General features: G+C 37.2%; 1 pseudogene; it reads right to left on the bottom strand.

Moving 5' to 3' along the window:
* Positions 1-2,755: 2,755 nt before the first annotated feature.
* Positions 2,756-16,873, bottom strand: part of LOC113752132 — a 33,602-nt pseudogene continuing 19,484 nt past the window's right edge.

Below are 16,873 nucleotides of genomic sequence, written 5' to 3'. Positions count from 1 at the left end.
GCCACTTGTTGAACTCGTCCTGGACCTCGGCCAAGTTTCTTCCAGCCTGAATGCCATCGGCCATCCGATCGCACAGTTCCTTGGAGTCTTCGTTATAATTGGCACTATTCTTCAAAGACTCCAAGGCTTCGGAGGAGAGGTGAGCCGCGGCCTCATCAATAGCCGACGTGAAGCCAAGCATGAAGCTCGGCCTCGTCAGTTGGCCGAGATCCCCAAGGAAGGTCTCGGACCTCCGGAAATCCTCAACAGCCGAGGTCCTTGCACTCTCGAGGGCCTGCTCATGGGTCTTCTTCGCCTCCTCTGACCTCTTCTGCTCTTCCTCCAGAGCCGACCTCAGACTATTGATAGTGGCCTCGGCCTCCTCCTCCTTAGTCTCGGCCTCTTGAAGCCGTCTCTGAAGCTCGGACTTCTCGGACTCAGACACAACCAGCTTTTTCTTCAGCTTGGCAATCTGATCTTGCAGTTTGCCGGTGTCCTGCTCCTCAAGCAACTCACAGTACCGATGTGCCATCTCGGCCACAAAGGCTGTGTTGGAGGCCGTGGTCACCATGACGCTTTGGAACATCTCGGCCGGAATCAGTTTCCTGGTGAACTCCAAGTCCCTCGGCAAGGTGGACTGCATCACCAGGTCTTGTGCAACCCGAGGGTGGCTGCATCGGTCGTTGACCTTGAGCGACCAGTCCGGACACCAATGCTCGCCGGGGTGAGATTTATCTTTCCCAGAAAACACTGGGCGGCTTTGGTAACGGTTCCATAGTGAAGACACCGTCACCGCGTTGACTGGAGCCTTCAACTGTTTGCCTCGGCCATGTGGAGGTGGAAGTGCCGTGGTCACCCCTAATGGCACCCCTTCTGGCACCGAAGAGGTGGACCCTGTGGCCGCAGCAGCCGAGCTGCTCTGGGCTGCTGTGGTGGGGGTGGTCTTCTCTACCGAGGTCTTGGAAGACAGCCCTTGGGACTTCTTTTTGGGCGGAGGCGCCGAAGTCTCCCCCGAGTTCTTTCTCTTCGACCTCTTGGCCACCTCGGCCGAGCTCGATGTGATGATGTCGGACAGTTTAGTCACTGCACAAGAAACAAATATTATCATATGCCTTAGCCGAAGTGAAAGCAAAGCTATGAAAGAAAAATTACAGGGTTTCTCAAGTTTAATGGAAAAGAAGGGAGGCTTGTCAGGAGGGATCAGAGCTCGGCTAATTCCCCCATCGACCAGCACGGCCTCGGGGTAGTTCCAGCTGAAGATCCGAAGTCCGGACCCCATCAATTTCTGGAAACGAACTCCTCCTCGGTGATCCCTGCTAGAGAATAGGGTCTGGGTCGATTTGATCGGGCCGCGCAGCGCAGAAAATCCGTGGGAAGTCACGGCTCGGAGAACAAAAGACGAAGTCACGCTCCATTCATTTATTGAATGGGGCGCGATGACAGTTTCGCGGAATGGTTGTGGTTCGGTGCCAGATATAGAACAGCCCTTATCTGTCTCCATGTGCCTTGAGAGTATAAACAGTCGTGCGGAAGAGGTCCACAGGTTCGCTGGTCACTTCTTGATGTCGGTACAGCATCTCGAAGCCTACGAGAATGCGGACCGCGTTTGGGACGAGCTGAGTGATTCTTACGCCGAAGTGGCGGAGCACGTCCCGGAAGAACCTTGACGTCGGCATCCTCAGCCCGGCCTCCAACTGCTGAAGGTAGATGGCCACAGGCCCATGGGGGGCACCTCGGCCGAATCGTTCGGCCCGGGCGATGTGATGAGATACCCCGGCCTGAAGGGATACTTCCTTATCACTTTTCTGACCCTGTCTCTTCCCATGCGGCTCCTAAACTGCGGCATCTTGCCGAAGTCTAGGTTGGCAGCATTTCTTGGGGCAACGGGCTCCAGCACCCCCTCGTCGTTGGGTATTGCAGTTCCGAGGTCGGTGTCGTATTCGACATCGGAACCGTCATCGCTCATCTCTGATGACTCTGACCCCGATGCTGTCCCAGCCACCTCTTCCTCGGCCGACCCCCCAACATCGGTAGGCGCCGACCCCGTAGAGCTGGATGAAGTTGCTTCTTCCGAAGTCTCCTGCACCTCCTCGGCCTGATAGCTCGGTTTCACAGTTTCTTTGTGGGTTTTAGCCGTTTTGGCCATATGTGAATGATGAGATGAAAGAAAAAATACTTACTGTTGACTATGAAATCTGACGAAGTGGATGACTTCGGCTGGGATCTCGGCTGGCAGGATTGATCTCGGCAACACTCGTAAATTTTGCAAGTCGCAGGCAAAGAAAGAAAGTGATGGGCCATGCAGTGAAAAGGACCCCCTATTTATATGGGTTTGGGGGGAATCCGAAGAGGCGGCAAGAATGCGAAAAGACGGCCACGTTCGAATTCAAAACGCCGTGCCTCCCTCTCTCCTCATTAATGCCCCGTCCTTTCGACTGACACCCTCTGCACGAAACGTCCCACTACTTCACGACGCGACGGTTACCAGTGACCACGTCCTGTCAACTGACTCGCCCACGTGTCTCGTCCCCGCATCTTCCGGAGCAGTTTCGGGACCCCGACTCTTTACGATTTCGGCACAATGAAGCCTCGGTACCTCCCTAACCCGGAGCTCCCGAGGCTTGGGGGGCTTATTGAGGATGCTCACCTCGGCCACCCCGCATGTCCGAGGTGAACCCACCTCGTCCCTCATCGGAGCTCATCCGTGTCTTGGGCATATCCCCTAAGCTCGGCCGGATCCCTAGTCTACCGTGTTGGTGACCTCGGCACCTCCACCTCAGCTGCACGCTGATGATGTCAAGCCACCTGACATCACCCGGGACCAGTGCTTTATCTGAAAAGCACTGTCGCACTTAATGACTACTGCGTAAGACTCCTCGTCACCCTGCCCAGGCGACTACAGCGTCAGAGTCAGACCGCCTGACAGAGAGCAGAGCCGTAATGGCAGGACATGGGTCCCACCGGCATAAGACCTTCATCCTGCCCTCCACTCTCGCTCTATAAATACCCCTCATGTACTCCTAACAAGTAAGCGTACTGTTCATTTGACAACACTATTGCTTTTCTCTCGTTCTCATACTAACTTGATCGTCGGAGTGATCCCAGGGGAGGAGCCCCGCCATTCACTTCGGACAAGAGGGTACACCTCACATCATCTCAGAGGAGCCTGATTCTGGTCGGTTCAACTACCCACCAAAAATCACCTCTTCAATCACAAAAAGTGCTCTAGTAATTATTCCAAATAAAATTTCAAATAAACACAAAAGAACTAGAAAAAAACAAGTAGAGCCTGCTTTTTTTTTTCCCGCCGTGCGAATAAAATCTTAGAAAAGCAATAAAATATAAAAGTAGATCAATTTGGGTTTATTTTTTTCAAAACAGAGTGTGTTTGGATAAAAGATTATTTGGGACAATTTTTTTTTAAAAAATATTGTAACATTTTTTGATGTGACATATATCGAATAGAAAGGTGATTAAAAATTATATTAAAGATGCAAGCAAGTCAATATGTGTAAATAAGATGTAAATAAGGTATAAACCAAACACACTAAGATTACTTCGGGAATAAACTCAAAAAAGCATCATTGTGGGGATAAATTTTGAGATTGATTCACTCTGGGAATAGTTTTTGAAAAGAGTATTATTTTGAAAAAAAAATACAATCCCAAAGCATAGGTGTCACTATGATTAAGTGTGAAGTATGAAACCCACTTACCTTACCTAGGGATGGCAACGGGGCGGGGTTGGGGCGGGGGACCCCTCCCCCATCCCCCGCCCCGCTGCCTACAAACTCCCCCCGCCCCACCCCCGCCCCGCCTCGCTTCTCCCGCGGGGTTAATAAAATTTTCCCTGCTGGGTTAATAAAATTTTATTATAGTTAAATTTTAATAAATAATCAAGTACTAAAATATCAACACGTAATCAAGTTATTATTCATTTTAATTTTATAATTGAAACTCATAAAAATAATCAAACAAAAGTTATTTGAATACAATTCAACATGATGAAATAAATACAACTAAAATAGTTAAGTTTTCACTTTTGGTACAAATACAATCACTAATTCATTATTGTGTTTGTGCTTTTTTTTTGAGAAAAAAGTGTTATTCTATTAAGTGTAATTAGAAATTTAGTATAAATGTATTAGTAAATTTAGTATAACTAATTAATAAATTCTATTAGTAGACATGTCTAATTATTCGTATAATTGATAATATCAATTATATTACATATACTAATATACATTATATAATACATCTAACTAATAATATCATTATCATAAGTTTATAACTAATTAAATTACATATTATATATAATTATATATATAATTTTTTTTGCGGGTGGTGGGGCAGGGGATGGGGCGGGAGTATTCTCCCCCGCCCCCCGCCCCATTTCTAAATGGGGGGAAAAAATTCCCCCCCGCCCCCATTGCCATCCCTAACCTTACCAAACGCCCCGCGGATATTTCAACAATGCCGGTTTGACAAAAAAAAAAAACTAAATTCAATCAAATTTACAATTAGGTATCAAGATGCAGTGAGGAAATTTGCTGGCATTCAAACGAAACTTTAGGCACGAGAAAACGACTGCGAAAGCACAGAAGTTATTTCACAGCTGTGTCAATGTCATCGTCTGCCCGTCACATGCGATCATTTTCATGTATCGCTTGGTATTCAAAATCGTATTGATTAAAAAAAATTAGTTTTATATAAATAAAACATTTCACATACAATCAAGTGCCACTATCCGGTGCGATGGTGAATGGTACACTAAATATAACAAACACAAAAACACGGTAGAACCGCACTGTACAATGTATAACACTGCTTCTCATTAAAAATAAAGGGTTAATTCTAATAAATTCCCTCAAAAAAAAAAAGCTTCTTCATCACATTGCCCCCTAAATGTTTAATTGAATTAATTTACTCCCTGTGCTATTATAATTTTTTCATTCAAGTATAATTGGATGGGATTCACCATCAAAAGATGATGGTTTTACTCTCTGTAATGGATGGAATTCACGGGCAAAAGATGATGACTTTCACATATGTTGACTCTAAAGTGTGAAAACTTTTGTTTTGTGTGCTATTGAATTTCGGGATAATTTCACAAACCTCCCCTGATATTTTTGATAATTTCACTCAATTCCCTTTAGGTTTAAGACATTACACTAACCTCTTTTGATGTGATAATATGACTATAATGTCATTCACTTAATAGATAATTCACAATATGATGCAAGGGTTAAATAAAACTAAGAAAAAAAAAGAAAAAAAAAACCTAACTTCTTTTATTCTCTATCAATGACCATTCCTCCTTTCTTTCTTTTCTCTCACTCTTGTAAGCAACGATTCTTTATTTCTTTCTCTTGTCGTCTCTATGCATTTCCTCTTCTCTTACCTCTTCTTTATATCCACATCCCTATTTATTTTAATGATGATTTACCATACCATAACAACCTCTATTTACTTGACGAATATGACACTATTTTAGTTGCAGGAGCATATTTCATTTTCAACTAAAGAGAAATGAATGTGCTTGTAGTGATGATAAAAAAATAAATAATGCAATTAATAATTAGAAGCATGGATAAGGAGGGATTAGTAGAAAAATTGTTGGGTTGATTGTTATCCTAAAAACTTGTATAGGATGTTAATAAATGTATTTGATTTTCTTTACTTGATTAATATTGTTGGTTCTTGTTTCGTTATAGATGGTTTACTCTGTTTTACGATGTTAATATATGTTTCTATAGAAGTCAAAGTATTGTTCTACCGGTGGTGGTAGGTTAGATTAATTTTTGTTTTGTGACAATGATGGATATTGAATTGAAATTTAGGGTATGAGTTTGGTTATTGTTTATCAAGGGAGAATTGATTTTTTAAAAATATTTAGGCTGAGATGATATTACAAGATAGGGTTGAGATTTTTGGAGCTGCTAAAATTCTTGAACTATTCAAACTATTTGCTTTGTATGTTTGTGGCATTTTGAAAATCATTAGATTTGGCGTTGAAGTTTGAAATGTTTGCTTGATAGTGGTGTTGTTGCAAATTTCAAAAAAAAATGTTGAGGAAACTAATTTTCTTTTGTTTTTTTTAATAGAACAAGGGTAGTTTAGGGTGTTTGAGGAAAAATCTAGCCTAATACGTCTATATTCTTACCTAAATAGTAAAAGCAAGGGTAATTTCTAATAGCTAGTTTGTGAGTTTAGGATAGAAAGGAAAGGATGAGAAAACGTAAGTTATGAGAGAAAAGAAAAAAAGAGAAGAGAAGAGAAATAATTCTAATGTTGTTTGGGAGTTTTGAAAAGAAATGAAATAATTTTAGTTATATATGTCAATAAAAATTTCATTCAATAGTTTTGTGAGAATAAAATAGGCAATTTGAAAAAGTTTTGTAAGCTTCCATCAGTTTTCCTTCTCTTTTCGCCTGTTTTGGTCAGAAAAAATTTTGCACTGCAGCAGCGCTTGGCATCCTTCAAAATCCATTTGTTTCTTTTCTTTTTCATCTCACTTAAAAGTCCCAAATGTAGGAAAATCCACCTTTCTCTTCCTTTCTTTTTGATTCCTTTGAAATCGAAACTCCTAAACTAGCTGTAAAACTTGAGGGGACGTCTCTGCAACTGTTAGATACTTCAGGAGAGGTTCGTGAAATTATCTCCATGTACAAAGCCTTTTGAAATTTCCACGTGGTGCATTATTATTGTTAGGCCCCACAGGGTACTGGCCAGCTCTTTCCGTCCCCACACGGTGCATTATTGCGGTGCACCAGACCACAGTAATCAGAGTGGTACGGTGCTGGCCCGCTCGTTCTACGGTGCACCAGACCGGAATAAATTTGGTTCAAGCATTATTGCTAGTCCAATGGAGAAAAAAAAAAGAAGAAAAGTTAGATTAAATCTAAAATGTATAATCAAATATAGCTATCTGTACACCTTAAACATACTGTAAAATATTTAACTATTAACAACTAAAAGTTTAACGATAGTAGATAAAAAGTACAAAAACGGTATTGCTAAATGATAAGGAAGAAAATTGAAAGATTATTTTGTGAATACGAGTGTGTTTGGATGAGAGATTATTTGAGATAATTTTTTTGAAAAAAATATGTGACACTTTTTTGATGTGATATATGTGAGATAAAAGTGTGATTGAAAAATGTGTTGATATGATACAAATAAATCAGTGTATGTAAATAAGATGCAAACTAAACAATCTCGTAGATAATTATCATGAAATATATCAAATGAAGGAAAAGAAAATAATTAGAAAATAAAAAATGGGGTCATTTTGTCATCCTATTTATACTTTACTTGCATCGTCATTGTGTTTTGTAATGTTAATCCTAATACATAAAGACCCTAATTTTTTACGGATTAGTCCACCTAAATTGGGTCTTGGATTTTACTCCATCATTTGAATCCGAACTCGGCTGTTGTTAGACATCCTCCCCAGTTCGAGCCCCTTGCCAAGCCCACCATTTTTCGTGAAAGGATAGTTCACGACCGAGTAAAATGAAGTTCATTTGGAAGTACAATACTAATGTCCTATTTGGATTGTTATATTATAAAATATTTAAAGAAATACACCGTAACGATTTGATATATATTAGATAAAAATATAATAAAAAATACATTTATAAAAAATATATAAAAAGTTTGATGATTCTTTTATTTCGTCAATCACTTCAAGAGAAAATTCATTTGCCCGAAAAAGACGCTCAGTTGATGGTTCCACGGCCGTTGGACTCTTGCGTCACTCACGAAAACAATTTGATCCTTGAGCACATTTTTTGTTACTCCCTCCGTCCCATTTATTTAGTCATATTTGGAGAATTCAACTTTTTAATAATAATGATTTAATTGTGATGTTTATACTTTTTTTTTTCAATTTTACCTCCATAAATTCAAAATTTAAATTTGAATGGTAACATGTATTTGATTAGAAAGAATGACTATATTGGAAAGAGATACTAAAAGGCATTTTGACTTTTTTAACATGACAATTATTTTGGAACATTTTAAAATGAAAAGTACGATATTTTTAATGGGATGGAAGGAGTATTATTTATTATCCTGTGTGTTCTTTTTTTGGCAACGTGAATTATGGCCGCTTGACTTTCACATTCTCGTCATTATATTTTGGTCATTGGTTTTTATTTCTTTTTTCCATTTCAAATTGATAATCAAACTACCATGACATCGCCCCTATTCCCTCTAATTTAATCGATGGGTAAATAGTAGTAGTGTTTTATCTCTGAAGTGTGAAACCTTTTTGTTTTGTTGTATGCTACTGCATTTCTTCACGTACAAAGCCTTTTGAAATTTCTTCAGTTGCATTATTGTTGTTAGGGCCCCCACCCCCTCGCCTCTCCCCAGCGGGGTTCTGGCCAGCTCATTCCGTCCCCATGCGGGGCGGTATTACGGTAATAATGCAACTTTTCTTTGCATCATTTTCTTTTAGAGTTAGACAGCTCGTTGGAAAAAGCTGCAACTGATAAGGCATGATTCCATGACTTTTGTCCAGGAGTGGGGCGAGGCCAGGGGAAGGGGAATACAGCAATAACAACTAATTAAACAAAATGTACGGCAATGCACTCAGAAATCTTTGCCAAATTCGGTGCATAAAAGCGAATTGACATAACCAAAACCCTACTGATTCAATTAGGCAAATGGAGAATTGACAAGGAAGTAGTAAAGAATCCAACAAGTTACTTGAGCAGTAGTACAACTACACACAGCTTCTCAGTGTCTTGTTTGATTTTAACACTTACAACAGTTACTCCTTTCTATATCTAACACGGCTTCCTTTTTGTTCAAAGTTAAGACGTTATCTGGATTGTTACGTTTTGTTTGGATTGCTTGTTTCCATCGGAAAATATTGTCATTTTCCGTGATCACATTTTCCTATCACCTTTTTCTCTTACATATGTCAAATCTCTACAGTAATTTTTTCATGAAAAATGACGGAAAATGCAATCCAAACATGTTTTCTAATGAAAACTTTTTGTGTTTTTTATTAATACATATTTTTATCATTTTTCTTTCTCACGTGAGAAAATGATTTTATTAAAACTACAAGCCAGCTACATCACTCTCCCTTTTTATTTCCATCATCCTTGATGCCTGGGTACTCGGCCAAGACAAGAATTGTCTCCGCCAGTAATTTGCAAATGACAAGAGGAAGAATAGCATAATCAAAAATTGAATTCATTATGCTACCACAACAATTGCAGCATGAAGTAAGATACCGCATGCAAAATGGCACAAATGTTGTCAAAAATCAAACCACATGAAAAGAAGAAAATGAAATTCCATTCGACCCCAACAATCCTGCAAATTACAATAATCACTATAACATTAGCTTCAATTACAATAGGAGGGAGGATTGTCCTAAGTGTAAGCATTCATCAACTACTTCATCATCCCAATTAATCCCATTTGTGGATGGATCAAGGATCTACCTACAGTTACGTAAAACAAGAATAAAATCCCTAACACTCTATAAACTATCTCTTTGGTCCTTTTTTCTTTTCATTTTGGCGAAACTTAAATGCTTAGGACTTTTTTCTTTCTACTTTCTTTTTTTTTTAGGGCGGTTGTCCGGGCTAACTTTCTGATTAAAGATTTGGTGAATTTCAGGGGAGCACCAAACGGATTTACTCTACGAAGGCAAAGTACAACAAACGGCTACAGCAGTACACTTTTGACTTCGTGCACAATGTAAGTACATTTTTTTTTTTTGTCAATACAGGAGTGTCCGGATCAATCCTTATGGGGCCCGACTAATCCCCTGCGACCCGGGAGAGGAGGCCCCACTCTACTCCGAGCACGTTAACAACGGGACTCGAATCCTGGACAAGCTAAAAAGGTCGCCTACCCTAAGGAGGGAAAGCGGATCGTTCGAACTATCCCGTGGAGGCAGAAGACTAGCCACGTAAAGTGGCAAGTCCAGCATCACCAAGGCAAGGATGGTAATGACCACTCCACTTCGTGCACAACGTAAGTACATGAATTCCTTATTATATAAGAAAACTGTGTAGTACACTGCAGGTTTCTCTTTCCCCAATTCTTCCACGACGGAAAAATCAACCATGGCTTAAAGTATCATAGACCAATTTGGTGGAATAGATCATCGTACGAATTAAGACTTTTTGAGACTACCAGCAACTATTTTCACGCCATACAATGGCTTCTTGTCAGTTGTCAGGGGATCATTACAAAAAAAAAAAAAAAAAAATCAAACGCATATTCCACCTTATCTGCTTTCTTGCTTGTATCCCACTAAAGAAAAGTAGGACCATAATATTAGCACATCGTGTTGTTAGAACATCCGCTAAACTTGTTAGGAAGAAAAATAACCTCTGCTAACCCAAATTTCCTTTGATTGATTCCCAAAAAAAAAAAAAAGGTTAAGAGAAACAAGTCTTGCTCTCTCATGCAGTGAAATCAACCCTTCAATATTGCAAACAACTTCTACTACCTATCTCCTATAATATTTCTCTGTATTGTGGATGGATACTCTTTCAATAGCATCCCATTTGTGCAAAAGAAGTGTGACCATTAAGTTCATATTAAGAGTCACAAGTAAAAAACCTGAAGGGAAAAAAAAGAAAAAGACCCAAAAAAAAGGAAGAAAAAAAAAGAAGTGAACAAAGTAAGATTTAAAAAAGAACATAATACGCATACAAAAAGGTTTTAGGACGTACTTTGCCGAACGAATATCTATGGGTGTATTTGGATAGAAGATTATTTGTAAAAATTATTTAACCAAATATTGTAATACTTTTTGTGATGTGATATGTTTGAGATAAAAAAAGGTGATTGAAAATTATGTTTATAATGCAAGCAAAGTAATATTTGAAATTTTTTTCCCAAACCGACCCCATGCTTTTTCTGCCCAAATTAGGTAGTCTCACAAAATTCAAGAATAGATATCCAGGACTAGGGATAACGGAAGTGAGAATGGAATCAAAGTGTATAACCACTTGACAAAAGCAAAAATTTGGGTAAATTTGGTCTTGTAGGTTTGATGCTCAAATTTGCCACATCTTTGATATTTGAATTAATGAGATGGTGACATGTGCTCTTATTGTTGGAGAGAATTTCCCTTCATTATACTTCAATAAAATTAATTAAAAATTATTTTCCAAAATCAACACCATTCATAGTATATTTTATCAGTTGTACATAAAATATCGTGTGAAATTGACTAAGTTTTACCCTCTGATTAATAATTAACAATTTGTTACAATTTTGACTCATTTTTCATTGTTCAAATGTTTCATGAAAATTACCAAAGTATTCACAAAAAGAGTGCCATTTTTAGCATGTTAATCTAGAGATCAAGCGAAAATTAATGACACAATCGGATGATTTATGAGGTTATAAAATTTTAGATAAAGGTAAATAGGTAATCCATAAGGATAAAATATGTGCCACTACTCCAAGCTTTCACACCCAACGAAGCCATATATAGTTGAAGGTGGGTAATTGCACTCCCTCAACTTTGGTAAAATCACAACAGCATTAGGAAAATTGAGAAGATTTTAAATTATATTATACTTGCCCTCCCCCTTCCCCCTCCCTCAAATATGTAAAATGACCTTTTATAGTTGTGATAAGTGTGTATTTTGAGTATTTTAAGTGTGTTTTAGTTATTTTTATAGTTAATTAATTAGGTTTCTAGTGAATTATGCATTTTAGGGTTTAGGTGTGAAAAATTATAGTTCTATGTGTTTAAAGTGGTGAAAACTTCATGTTTTTGTAAGTTTAATGATGCAACCATCAAATGAGTGATTTGAGAAGATGATTAGATGGTTATAAAGAGAATATGAAGTGCAAAATACTCAAGAGATGAAATGCAATCAAGTATACACGAAGAGAAGTTTGACAATTTTGACATCTTTTGATATTTCGGTTATATCTTGAGCTATAAGTATCGGATTGAGGTAATTCTTAAGCCAACACATAGCTCCATATTTTGTATGAGACATTGAAATCCAATTCATGCGTTTTCCTAATCAAAATGTCAAAATACAATCGGTCATTTTTGTTATCAAAAGCTGAAACAGGGATTGACCAGTTAAGGGTATTTTGGTCATTGCTTAGTATACAAAGTTTCAAATTGGATGATTTTTAAAGCATTGGAAATCTAACTCAAAAGCCTAAAACTTTCATGTTTTGCATAAGATCTAGTTCAGCCTTTATCATCGAGAAAATATCAATGGAAATTGGTGCAAAAATAGAGCAAAATTGAAGGCTGACTACAATTAAGAAAACCTACAAAAGAAGCAAAACGTGGCGTCATACGTAGGGCTGCAATCGAGTAGAGTTTTGGCCTTATCGAGCCGAGGCTTGACTTAATTTTATTGAACTCGAACTCGAGCAGCTGACAATTTAAAGCTCGAGCTCGAAAACAATAAAAAATAATTATTTTATTTAAAAAAATAAAATAATATTTTTTCTTAATAAATAATAAAATATTAAGGATATATATGTAATTTTACTATTAAAATAAAAAAGTATATATATATATATATACTTAAAATAAAAAAATAAAAAATATATATACTTAAAATAAAAAAATAAAAAATATATATATACTCGAACTCGCGAGCCACTAACGAACTTAATATTTTGAACTCGAGTTCAAGCTCGATTTCGACTCGAGCGGCTGGCGAGCGGTTCGGTTCATTTGCAGCCCTAGTCATACGCGACCTCATGCTTGTGTTTTCATAGGTCACGTTTTCTTCAATTGCGGCTACAACTTGCTCTATAACTTTTACTCTGTTCACACAAGCTTTTTAACCAATTTCTCTGCAAGAATTCTGACTGGATATGAGCAAGTAAGCATAGAAACTTCAAGAAGCAACTTTTGGTGATTTTAAGAGACAAAATTACCAACTAGAAATAACACATTTTGAGCTTGAATTCTCTATAATTAGCGGCCCTTGGAGAGCTTATATTGATAACTTTGGAAGGCCAGAGACACAACCAAAAATGTAGTTTTCACTAGTTTTTCTTAGTTTATAAGTGTATTATAGTTAGTGTAGTTTATCCATCTTGTACTTGTAGCTAGATTTGGATGAAGAATTAAGGAACAAAATGGAGAGCTTGGAACTCATGTGACAAGGGTGACTACTTTGCTATCACTTTCTATTTTGTATTTGAGTTATATTTAGCTACAATACAAGTATGGTCTTTTCTTTCATTTTCTTCATGTTTTACTAAAGTTTATGCCTAAAGTTATGAATAAACTTTCTATATCTTGTTAATGATATTTATTTGGTTTATTTGATGATATTATTTTGAGCAAGTTATTTAGCACTTTTGCCTTTCTAATCATAATTAACTGCCATTCATTGTAATAATCTTAAGATGTTAAGTTTGTAATAAGAACTGGGATTTGACACTAGTTTAAAAAAGTGTTAAACCTAGGTAGCTCACTTATTAGAGTAGCGGTGCACCTTTGTGGCTTTGGTGGCCTGTTCCGTATAATTTCATAGAAGAAATGAACTTGTAATTGGTTTCATAGCCACGAGAATAGGTATGGTTTAGTTATAAGTATAATTGTTTCACTATGAGAGTACGTTTCAGATACATTAAGAAATTATGCTATAATTAGTCAAGATAATCACATTTAATTAACAAGTAATTTCACTTGTAAGAGGAGTAAGAAATTCCATAGCCTTAGAAGCTTTCTATTACTCTTATCTCATGTTTATATTATAGATTTAATTTCTTACATTTGTGATAGTCTAAATAATAAGGGAGTTTGAAAATCATCGGCAATTGACAATCTTTCTTGTGAGATCGACACCTAGTATTCCCTATACTCCATAAATGATTTGTATACTTGCACAAAATGAGATGTTTAGATTTTATTAAAATTTGGTGCATGGTAGAATCTCATCAAGTTGCATTGTCCCCTAAAACTATTAAGATATCATAATGACTATCTTTTGTTGGACTCTGGGATCTAGTTTTAAGTTATATAATGATTGATCAATTTGGATTGAAAGTTATTTGAAAGCTTTTCTTGACTATAGCAATATTTTATGTGAAGTATGTGAGATGAAAAAATGTTGGAGAACGTATGTTAAGACTAATAAGATATATTTTTAAATTTTTTTCTAAATGTTTTATGTTCTTAACTCAAATAAGTAGAATGATATTATTGCTAAACTAAAGTCACAAAACTAGATTTAATGATACATGCAACAAAAATGTGCATTAAATAGTGTGTTATCAAGTCGAAACATCATATTCGCTCCGCTATTGTTCACCACTTGCAGTTGAAAATAATACCCTTAAAGTTACTTGTTGCTTAGGGAATGGCTCCACATTTTTCATGGATTGGGACAATTTTGATTGTTCAATTCATGGACTAAATGGCCTGTTTGACAAATGAGTTTTTGGCTAAGTTTGTCTCCTACCAATGTTTTGATAACTTTAGCTATAGAAATTTCAAAAAACTTCTTAAAAATTTTAAAATTACACACTTCAAAATATCCAAAATACAAAAAAAAAAAAAAAAAAATTCCCTTCCTCCTTTTCCTTTTTTTTTTTTCCTTTCCCACATCAACCCACTACCACTTTCGGCGCCGACCACCTCTTTCGATGCTGGCCATCTTTTCTGGCACTGACAGAGGTAAGTTTTTTTTTTTCTTCTCCCTTTCCCTCATCCTCTCTCTCTCCTCCTCTCCTCCCTTCTTCTCCTCTTCCCCGCCATCTCTCTCCTTCCCTCTCCCCCCTGCACAGATCGTGTGACCAAATCTGGTTGCGCAATCTCCCCTTCCCCTATGCAATCTGGCCGCACAACCAGATCTAGTCGCACAGCCAGATTGCATGACCAGATTTGGTCTTGCGATTTGCGTAGGGGGGAGGGAGAGATTGGCAGGGGAGGGAGAGGGGGGAAGAGAGGTGGCAGGGAAGAGGGGAAGGGAGGAGGAAAGGAACGGAAGGAGACGGAGAGAGGAAAAAGAAAAAAAAATTTCTACTGCTGATGGCGGTGGGAGGGATAGGAAGAGAGGGAGACGGGGAAGAGGGGGAGAGAGAAAAATGCAAAAAAAAAAAAAAATTGTTGCTGTTGCTGCAACATGCGACGGGGGAGGGGGAAGGGAGAAGAAGAAGAGAGGAAAGAAAAGAAAATAGAAAGAAAGAAAAAGAAAAAAGAAAGAGAGAGAAAAAAAGAAAAAAAAAGAAAAGAAAAAAAGTTTTCCATGTTAAATATTTTTCCTATAACTTATATAGTAAAGTTTTATGTAAACATCCAAAAAATTCATTTGCCAAACCAATTATTTATATTCCGCCCAAGTATACCTATAGCATAGGTACCATAGTGGGGCAAAAATGGGTCAATTTTATCATAATTCAATCCTCAGTTTTCAGCTAAAACCCTTTTTTTTTTGTCATGATAACAGAATGTATTACCTAGTTAATTAGCTAGTAATTAATCCAAAACCAGATTGTCTTTTAGCTCAAAGTATTAAGAATTTATGTTGCTCTTTGGCTGCATTTAGTCCCAATAGAATTTCTTGGAAATTTTTAGCTAGAGCGGCAGCTCTTCTACCTTAAGTCTACCATAGAATTTTTTTTCAGAAACATTACTCTATTTGAATTAGCTATTTTTGAAATATTTTATTGTAACAATATAGTTGAAAAACTTTTACCGTAGATGAGGTTATTTTTTGTATTTTTGGTGTTGTTTTTAAGATTGTTTTTTATGTTTTTGATGTTGTTTTTTTTATGTTTTTGAGGTTTTTTTTTGTATTTTTGAAGTTATTTTTGATGTTTTTGAGGTTATTTTTATTTGTGTATTACTGTAGTATTGTAGTTGCAAAACTTGTTTTTAAAAAAATCCTCAATCTAAACAGAGCTTTTTTTTCTAAAAACAGGGAAGGGAAAAAAGAAAAGATCATTTGACTTTATTGCTAGGCCTTACCTAGTTGGTCCTTTCAAATTTCCAACTCCAAAAAATAATACTAATAATATGAAAACTCAAAACAACAATCACTTGAAGATGGATGTAAATATAGTAAAAGTTCTGAAAATCTTTTAGTAATTGTCTTATGGCTTGTTCCCCTAAATTGGGTCTTGGATTGGCTACATAATTCGAACCCGACTTTGGCTGGACAGATCTTCCAAGCACATCAGCCTCAAAGCCACTTAGTAACCAGTTACTAAAGCCCATCCCTCCTCTTTTCTTTGGTCATTCTCTTTCTAGTAAAGTGTAAACGGAATTTCATCTGATCTAATTTAAATTCACGAATTGGTTTAGTCAATTGAGCTCCCATATTTTTGTACAGGGAATTTTAGCTAGTTGATTATGCCCAAATAATTTGACACTAAATTCTATCACCTAATTATCTACTTCAACGTGTATTTTTCACCTAAATTAATATTTGTATACTACTTCGCATAAAAGATAGGGCTCGGGTCAACTGTGAAACTGCAAAGTTAGAAGTTAAAAATCCATTTGGATTATTATTTTTGGAAGTTTTTGTAAAAAATTGTATTGTAATAATTTAATATACGTGATGTAAAAACGTGATTAGAAAATATTTTTAAGGCAAATGTAAAAATATTTTGGTAGAAAATTGCAATCCAAACACCATTAAACAGACGACTTGTCATGATACTTGTTGACGCAAAAGTCCATGAAAATTTCCTAGTCAATGGGATGAAGTGAGTAGCCATGAGCATAGCTACGACTAAGAGTCAACAGTTATTTTCATCATCTCTGCAACTTTTCTTGTTGACGGCGAGTAGGGAAAAGTTGCAAATTGAAAAGTGTGATTCCATGAAATTTAGATGAAGTTTTGCGGAGTTTAGAGGTGAATTACTTCTGGGACTTGTGCCATCCCTTGCAGTGATTCGGTGGATAAGAGAAA

The sequence above is a fragment of the Coffea eugenioides genome, chromosome 11, assembly GCF_003713205.1.
Source record: "Coffea eugenioides isolate CCC68of chromosome 11, Ceug_1.0, whole genome shotgun sequence".
NCBI lineage: Eukaryota > Viridiplantae > Streptophyta > Magnoliopsida > Gentianales > Rubiaceae > Coffea > Coffea eugenioides.
The sequence above is the reverse complement of the archived record's forward strand: the minus strand, read 5'-3'. Positions and strand labels throughout refer to the sequence as shown.